Here is a 9,191-nt window from a genome sequence, read left to right as displayed (position 1 = left end):
GGAAGAGAGATGAGCGACAACGGATGGGGTTTGAAGTAAATATATAGGGTTGGTTGCATTCTGGGAATTAGGGTTTCGTGTTGCAATGAATTTGAACCGTTGGATTGGCATTGGAGGGTCAAGAAAGAGTTGCCGGACCGGTAGGCTTTTGTAATTGACTAGTATTGGGCTGGATTGAGACGGAGGAAAAGATTTTCTTTTTTCTTTTTTTTGTTTTTGGCCAATATACCCTACTAATCGATCATATCTACAAATTTACGCTCCGTCATTTGATAATTTCTCCCTCTAAGTTAGGGTGCAAAGTCATATTTGTGTCCAAAGAAATATCTGTAAACCGTATTCATTGGGATACAAATATATTTACTTAAATTTATAACCAATAAATATCATATGTATATGGCTTTGTAGTAAAATATTTGAATCCGTATCCGAAATATCTGAATATATATTATTCATACTATTACGATAGCTTTAATCCTTAGATTATGTATTTAAGGTTAATTTTAGTGATCGATATGTCTAATCTTAACTTTTTAGATATAATGAACATATTAATGAACTCTTTTATATCACATGAAGGATAAATCTTAACTTTTTAGATATAATGAACATATTAATGAACTCTTTTATATCACATGAAGGATAGTTTTTTCAATACTATCTAGTTTATCATAATGAACATATTAATGAACTCTTTTATATCACATGAAGGATAGTTTTTTCAATACTATCTAGTTTATCATATCTGTTTTGTATCTGCATACATACCCGATTATTTATCCAGAGAAAAATATGTATTTGTATCCGGTTTTAGCGGATATGCATATAAAATTATCTTATCGAGATATATTTGCATCTGTATCCATGTCTGAGATGGGTAAGTAGATATGAATATGGTAAGTATCATATCTGAGTCGTTTCCGGACCGAATACACCCTACTCGAAATATGAGCATGAAATATGAGCTTGAAAAGGGGATCGGCCCCTCACATTTACTTCACATTTCTAAGAAGCCCATATAGCTAATATTTCCACACTATAGAGTGCCCATATTAGTTTTCCGCCATAAATGTTCCTCCCTATCCTCCAAAGGATATTGTGTTTTGGCTTATGTTGCTGACAGATAAACATACTATGGAGACTCGATAGACCAGAAATAATGACTATAAAGCCATGACTAGTTAAAATTTAAAACTCTAATAAACTAAGGGCTCGTCAGAAATGTGAGGTAAACTTTGGAGGCTGCTCTGAGTTTTGAGTTAACATCCCTCAATTTTATAACTATCATCGGAAGCGAAGGATACCAAATAGTTGCGGAGAAATAATGTCTTGATTTTTTGGTTCCCAACCGCATACAATTGCGGCAACAATTGCCATTAACGTCGCATACACAACCAGCGCCTCCTTGGGAGCATTACATTTTGGGGGACGTTTTATTAAATTTACAGAGGGAAAACAATCGACTGTATACAGATTATTACCCATTGAAACTCTCCATAGAAAAGCATACAGATTCAGAAGCAAACAAATGCATTCTCAAGTAGAACTCCGGAAAGATCAACATGTATCTTTCCATTAGGCCATTAGCAAGATCAACATGTATCTTTCCATTAGGCCATTAGCAATCTCTCAGAGATGCAGACCTGAACTCTTCATCAAAAACCAGGAACCCTCATTTTATTTAAACAGAAACTCCTTTATCACCTTGCCGAAGCTCTTGCGCTCATCGACGAATGATAACTCGTGCTCCTCTGCTTCCTATAAGACGAATGCACATCATTGTATTGGCTCACTTCATTAGGATATCCCGCCGCACCAAGACCTAAACGCCCAGATCTACCTTTTTTCTCGAAGCTTCTGGCCACATACTTCCCAGTCTCTGGATCAGCCTGAAGGTTCGCAGGCGGAAGTATACACGTCCCCCCTTTTCTAACTGCCTGTTCACGCTCATACTCCTCTTCTACATAATTATCAATATCACAGTTTGATTCTGTTTGCTTCCTTGGCCCCTCCGAGGGGTTCACCTCTCCGATCTCCTTGAAGAATTTAGCAACTCTTTTGAGGATTTCTGGAGGGATAGTGGATGTTTTTTTTGTTTTGGTTTTGTTTTTGCTTTTTTTTTTTTTGGGGGGGGGGGGGCATGATGGTGGGGGCTTCAATTGGGAGTACCGGAAGCTCCACCTTCCAATTCTGGCATTTTGCGAAACCATGGCCGCGGATGAGGGGCCAGGGCGAAGAGACAGTAAGTAGGTGAGCTTGTGCAGGGGTGCGAGTAATTGGAAGGGAAGCTCAGGACAAAAGCTGGAAGTTGTAAATTTAGCAGGAATGGTTGAGCTACCAAAAGGGAAGTGGGTAGTTGAGGGAAGTAAGGCTTTTCGGGATTCTTGCTTCTCGGTTTGTTGGCCAAACTGGGAAGGTGGTGGTTGCCCTGCTAGTGTCAAGCAAAAATGTCAATAATCAACATTGTGTTTTGAGAAAGAGTGGCAGGCATATGGTAAGAGGAAGTAACCTGCAATAATAGGGGGTTGGTCCGCTAGCAGGCACAGGGATCATATACTGGCAGTTGCATATAACTGGGAGCATTTTGTATCAGTTGCAGGCTATTTGTTTTAACTACAAGAGGTAAACACATCTTGAAAAGAGGGGAACATTCAATGTTCGGTTGACAACTTATGGTAGATTTGGGTGTAAGTGCTTAGGTAACCATTTGTGACAGCAAAATAGGGTTAAAGGCACTCGCATTTCCAACGCCAAACCAACCATAAAAGTCCAAAGAAACCTGATACGCCTAAAACAAGCACCTACAACTACAGTACGGCACTGAAAAGATACCAAAATTCTCTAAACTGAGAAAGTAACTACAAATGCACGTGATAAAAATTTGCAGCTATTAGAGACCTAGAGTTACAATGATAGCATGTACTTGCAGTACTTGTGGCACTGTGATTATAATTTTAGCTTACGGTGGAGGAATTATCAAAAGCAGAATTCCTAGCTAATGAATTCTAACATATAAAACTGAAAATAACTAAATAAAGAGAAAGAATATAAAGGGCTAGGGCACTTGTTCATACAACACGTAGTCAAAGGGAGCAGCGCGAAAAATAATTTGGAGCTGGAATACCATCCAAGGTATCCGAAGCATCGCCTGTAATTCGAGCTATTTGTGGCAGATATGTAATCATCAGATTCAATAAGGAAACTAATAGTCCATGCAAAGTAACAAGATGGTAGATCAATGGATGTTTTCCTATAATGATTACTTCTAAACGCTGATCAGGATGTGAAGTAGAAGAATGGTGAATATTATAAATGTTGTCGGGGTTCAAGGTTCAATAAATATTAAGCTTTTTGGGCAATGAATAATGGTAGAAAAACTCATTCAGTAGGTTCAGAAGAAAATTAAGGGCGAATCGTTCAAAAACAAAAACACTCAGCAACTAAGGCGGTTAACCTTTAGATTTAAGGCAAGATAACTAATAGAAAAAAAGAAAGCAGATAATTTAAAATACTCGCACTGGAGACCATCACCGAATGTGTCATCATCCGATCAAACGATCAAAGTTTGGAAGCAATGTTCAGAAGTAACTTAATGTCTTGATAAATGAAGCATTCATTACAAGAGTAAGAACGCACTAGTTCTTGAAACTCAATTTGGGCCTACACCACTAGAGATGACATGTTACTTCAAACCAAAAAACCCTTTTGCAACTTATGAAATTTAATCAATAAGTTTCGTTGAACCTTAGATGGCTTAGAAACAAACAATCTAGCAAGTATAAGCTCAAAGCTCAGAAATCATAAAATTTCATAACTAATAGTCAAGTAGATGTTCTGCTAGTATAGCAACAAAGTCATATTAGGCACCATAATTCTGCGATGTGTCTGAAAGATAAAAAAAGAGATGAGAAAAGGAGGGCAAAAAGAAAAATAGCATAAAAATGGTGGCGTGCATCTTTGGGGCCCTGTGATGTTGATGCACGTATAGCATGTACATATTTGCATCATGTAGTGCGAGAAGGGAGGACTAGAGAGGACCTGGGAAAAATCGTGCGGGCTGTGATTGCTGGTGCTTCTTTCTGTGGTGCCGATGCAGCAGGTAATGGCCACCAGTCATTTGCACTCCGAAGGCTAGCTATAGTTACTTGATCAATAAACTTCGATTCGAAGGCCCAGAACTGGATAATTTTCTCACAAACGAGCCTGGGTTTGTTTCCTTGTTATGGGATTGTTGAAGATTCTGCGAGCAAATGGATACCCAATACAGGTCTAAATGGCAGGGCTTCATTATCAAGATGCTTGAGGATCTAACACCAGTTGCAAGCTGGCCAGAAGGAAAGAAAATAGGAAATGAAAGCAGGAGAGAAGGATTAGCATATTTCTTGCTAAGACAAGCAAAAGATAAAATAAATGACAAGAAATGGCAAGGAGGAATCAAAGTTTGCTAATATGACAAACTAAAAAGTTAAGATTTAAAATCCATCAAATGGCTATCTTCCATATAATTTGTATTTAGACCCAAATCGTTTTTCAAATGGCAGATCAAGTTAGGGGTGCCTCACTTAAGCTAGATTAGAGTGTTATTAGCGCCTGCGGCATGCCTGTTCTAGTAGCGCACCTCCCTCTAAACTTTGCTGACAATCATTTTTTAGGCATTTTTGGCACATCTTAGAGTATTGCGTCAAGGGCCGCCTAAAGCGTGAGAGCATGCGCATTATCGCGTAATCATTATTTAATTATTCCTGATATAGCCAATGTATCGTATTTACAAAAGGCTTGTGTCGCAGAAACGATTATGGTGTCAAATATCCTTTAGCGCGCTTTTTTGGCAGTTAGCAGGCGGATATATGCCACACGAAAATGTGCCACGCATTTTGGCGTGAGTATAATGTTGGCCGATATTGCGCATATATGGATATCGGCTAACAAATTTCTTGGTAATGATTAGCAATAAGCCATTTATTATTTTTTTTTTAAGCAAAAAATTCTAAACCCAATGTAAGTTTTGTAGCAAATTCTAGTATGCTGCCTTATCTCTAAGTTTCTACAATAGGTTAGTGATGCCTAAACTATATCTATTTAAATCTTTTGTAAGCTTTAGATCTTCATTAAGTATGGTTCAGATTATATTTTGGAAGCATTTATATTATATATGCACATCATCCAAATATAGGCACTCCTATATTTACTATATATCCCAGTATTTTCTTAGATATCCTCAAGCCTGATATGGATTTGACCGTTGCGATATTTTCGCTAATATCCGATATTTAAAAGCATTGGATTGTAATGAGGGATAAAATGGACAAAAAAGTAAGGAGAGTTGTCGTCTGCTATATGACAAATAACGTAACGCGATTAAATTAAAGAATCAACAAGCGCTATTTTCGCGTGTTTTAAAATTTGGCTACGCAATAATTTTTTCTACATGCAGCTCTATAGGCAGCCTCTTGAGCTAGATTAGAAGTATATTTACTATGGCATGTGTCTAGTACCCATAATCCTAGTCACTTTGCAATTATCGCTGACATCATTTGTTTAGCGTAGTTTCACTACATCTCAGACTATTCTGCACTGAAGGTTTTCTTTTTTTTTTCTGAAAAGGATGCCACTTATGTAATCAGAACATGAAAATGGACAAAAAAATGTAAGGAGAAATTGTGATGTTGTTAAATGACAAAGCTAAATAAAAAGGGATAAGAATTAAAGAAGGCAAACAACAAAGCCATTTTGTCAATGTTTTTTAATTTGGGCTATACAAGTCCAATATACGCACAACAAAGGGATAGCAAAGTGCCCAAAAGTTAAAAGCAAGCTTGGGGTATCGTTTTCTTTTAAAGCTCTCTCCTTTGGTTATTTCTTTTTTACACTATTTGCCCCAATTATTTTTAGGTCGCGGAAAAGCAAATGAGAATTGGCTCAAAATAGTAAATTTTGGCAATCAGGAAAAACGCCAAAGTAATCGCCTCTAAACACAATCATATGCGCATATGTCAATTCTTCAACAGTGTTTCCCAGCAATCACAAGAGCTTGACCATGAAGCTCGTCCGTATCCCGCTTCGTGCAAAACCTCCCCTCAACGGCAGCACCCCCTTATGGTAGATAACGTCACTAAATGAGGTGTCTTCCCCTCCATATTTACATAAATAATCTGACCATCATTAAATGATAACCAGCTCATTATGCAATAGAAAGAGGTCACTTCACATGTCCCCCTGTTGGTTCCATATTTTGGGTCATTGAGAATTTTTCTTAGCGCATGTATATTTTTGGAGATATACTTTGAACAAATTAGGAGATTCCTTTGGTGAGCAAGTTGCACTTCCATGAACACTTGTATTGGTCATTCCGCATGGTCCAAGGAGCATTCTCCTAGCATGAGATGATAAGCTGATTTAGTAATACTCGTGTACTTTGCTACAACTACACTAATTTTCTAACTACAATAATTTTGTAACATCCAGACCTTGCATTAACACGATTCCCCAACCAAATTTCCAATAGACAAATTAGCTCTCAAATTGCGTTCAAGGAATATCTTGATTGAATTCATCTTTCCATTTCACTTTAATTAACGAAAATAGATCTCGTTTCCGTTACTTTTAGAATACAATATGTTTAAATAATTTTATTTCAATTTAAAATTGAAAAAAAGTAGTTCTAACACAAACACTAATAGGACCTTAACATCATGATAAAATTTGGAAACCAAATAATCAAGAGTATTTGAGATTTTTACAAACTATCATATATTGACAGAAACGTCACCAGTCCTAATAATGGTGCGAATAATTTTGAAGATAATAATAATAATTTTAACGAGTACTGAGGCATATGCACTTAATTATGTCAGATAATGTTTAAAACGAATACAAGATAAATCATAACCCAACTTAAAATTCACCTAAAAAAGCGAAAGAATATAAAAATGGAAAAAAATAGCATGAGATGATTTATAAAGAGAATAAAAAGGGGAAACGTATGAGGCCGTTTCCAAAGAGCAGATGGCACGAAAGTAAAAGCGCAAAGATCAGGATAACGCACAAAGATCGATATAGGGCGTCGCGAGCCATTATATCAAGAGGAACCGAAATCATCTCTAGAATTGATAATGGACGCTTTCCTCAATAATTAAACGCAATATAAAAAGCATTTTCGTTTATTAAACACACATGAATCAAATATCTAAAAAGGCACAGTTTCAAAATACAATAAATAAATAAATTGAAGCTCAGACAGGGCGCAAAGGGTTAGTGTTCAGATTTCTGGTAATTCAAACACAGATCAGAAACTGCTAGTCCACAAATTAGGTCTCATCACTGCAAAAAAAAAAGAAAGAGGTACACTTCACTGTCCCCTGTTGGTCCAATATTTTGGTCATTTGAGAAATTTTTCTTAGCCGCATGTATATTGGAGTGATTATACTTTGAACAAATTAGGAGATTCCTTTGGTGAAGCAAGTTGCACTTCGCATGCAACACTTGTATTGGTCTTCCGGCATGGGTCAAGTGAGCATTCCTCCTAGCGATGAGATGATAGGTCTGATTTAGTAATACTCGTAGTACTTTGGGCTAAAACTACACTAATTTTCTAACCTACAATAATTTTGTAACATCGCAGACTTAGATTAACACCGATTCCCAACCAAAAGATTCTCCAGTAGGACAAATTAGCTCTCAAAATTGCGTTTAGAATATCTTGATGAATTCATCTTTCCATTTCACTTTAATACTCGAAAAATAGATCTCCGTTTCCGTTACTTTTAAGAATACAATATGTTTAAATAATTTTAATTTCAATCTATTAAAATGAAAAAAAAATAGTATCTGAACACAAACACTAATAGGACCTTAACATCATGATAAAATTTGCGAAACCAAAATATCCAAAGATCATTTGAAGACTTTTTAAAAACAGTGCAGATATATTGACGAGAAGACGTCCACAGTCTAATAAATGGTGGCGAATATTTGAGATAATATAATAATTTTAACATACCTGAGCATAATCACTGAATTTAAGTGCAGAACTAACATGTTTAAAGATACAAGAATAGATCATAATCCCCCCCAACTTTAGGAATTCACCTAAAAGCGAAAAAGAATTAAAAATGAAAAAACAAGACCCCGCATGAGCAGAGATTTCTTATTAGCGAATACAAAAGGGGAAATGTAGTGAGGCGTTTCCAAAGACAGATGGCCACGAAGAAAAGCAACAAGATCAGCGATAACCACAAAGCATCGATATAACTCGTCGACGCCATTAATCAGAGGCGACATACATCCTAGAGGATTGTTGACGCTTTCTCAATAATTCAATAAAGAAACTTGTCGTCTTATTAACAACCATGAATTTCAAAGTAATGTTCTATATCTAAAACAGCGTTTGCAAGAAATAAATAAATAAATAATGTGAGCTCAGTACATCCAAGGGTTAGTCTTCAGATTCTGGTAATTCAACACCAGATCAGAAACTCTAGTCCACAAATTAGGCTCATCACTGCAAAAAAAAAGAAAGAGGACACTTCACGTCCCCATGTTGGTCACATATTTTGGGTCATTGGGAATTTTTCTTAGCGCGTGTATATTTTTGGAGATATACATTGAACAAATTAGGAGATTCCTTTGGTGAGCAAGCTGCACTTCCATGAACACTTGTATTGGTCATTCCGCATGGTCCAATGAGCATTCTCCTAGCATGAGATGATAAGCTGATTTAGTAATACTCGTGTACTTTGCTAAAACTACACTAATTTTCTAACTACAATAATTTTTGTAACATCCAGACCTTGCATTAACACGATTCCCCAACCAAATTTCCTATGGACAAATTAGCTCTCAAATTGCGTTCTAGGAATATCTTGATTGAATTCATCTTTCCATTTCACTTTAATTATCGAAAATAGATCTCGTTTCCGTTACTTCTAAAATACAATATGGTTAAATAATTTTAATTTCAATTTAAAATTGAAAAAAAAATAGATCTAACACAAACACTAATAGGACCTTAACATCATGATAAAATTTGGAAACCAAATAATCAAGAGTATTTGAGATTTTTAAAGCAATCATATATTGACAGAAACGTCCACAGTCTAATAATGGTGCGAATAATTTGAGATAATATAATAAGTTTAACAGTACTGAGACATATCACTTAATTTAAGTCAGATAATGTTTAAACGAATACA

Source organism: Asparagus officinalis, chromosome 8 (assembly GCF_001876935.1).
Source record: "Asparagus officinalis chromosome 8, Aspof.V1, whole genome shotgun sequence".
Taxonomy (NCBI): Eukaryota; Viridiplantae; Streptophyta; class Magnoliopsida; order Asparagales; family Asparagaceae; genus Asparagus; species Asparagus officinalis.
Note: the sequence above shows the minus strand (reverse complement) of the source record.